Source organism: Anabrus simplex, chromosome 1 (genome assembly GCF_040414725.1).
Source record: "Anabrus simplex isolate iqAnaSimp1 chromosome 1, ASM4041472v1, whole genome shotgun sequence".
Taxonomy (NCBI): Eukaryota; Metazoa; Arthropoda; class Insecta; order Orthoptera; family Tettigoniidae; genus Anabrus; species Anabrus simplex.
The window spans coordinates 221,748,653-221,749,367 of NC_090265.1; positions in this window are offsets into that span (position 1 = coordinate 221,748,653).

The window sequence follows — 715 nt, forward strand, 5'->3', positions numbered from 1 at the left end:
ACTTTCGACGCAATTGTGTACTTGAAGGTATTTCATGGAAAGAAATATCATGGCATTCTGGTCTCCCTTCCTTTGATTTGCAGAAAGGCACGCAGCAGTACACCATTTTCACTGAAAACAAGTATCCTATTCCCCGCTATTTCATTCCGACAGGTCTGGAGCCGGTTGGTGCTGTTACCTGCTGTGGGTATTTGTAAACGGAGTGTTTCATTTAGTGCCATGTTAAAATGTTGTAAACCGGGCGAGTTGGGCGTGCGCGTTGAGGCGCGCGGCTGTGAGCTTGCATCCGGGAGATAGTAGGTTCGAATCCCACAATCGGCAGCCCTGAAGATGGTTTTCCGTGGTTTCCCATTTTCACACCAGGCAAATGCTTGGGCTATACCTTAATTAAGGCCACGGCCGCTTCCTTCCAACTCCTAGGCCTTTCCTCTCCCATCGTCGCCATAAGACCTATCTGTGTCGGAGCACGTGAAGCCCCTAGCAAAAAATAAAAATAAAAAAATAAAATAAATGTTGTAATGAGCAGGCAGTATATGCAGCCATAGGATGCAGATCGAGCAGGCAGTGATATTTAGTCACTGCAAGTGACGTGTGTCGAGGTAATCTCTTGGGGCTCCTGGCGACTGCAGCGGGAACTGCGTTATCGGCCTACCTGATAGTATTCTAGTTACCTTGCATAGGACGAGCTGCGCTTGGTTATCGGGATTTGGTTACG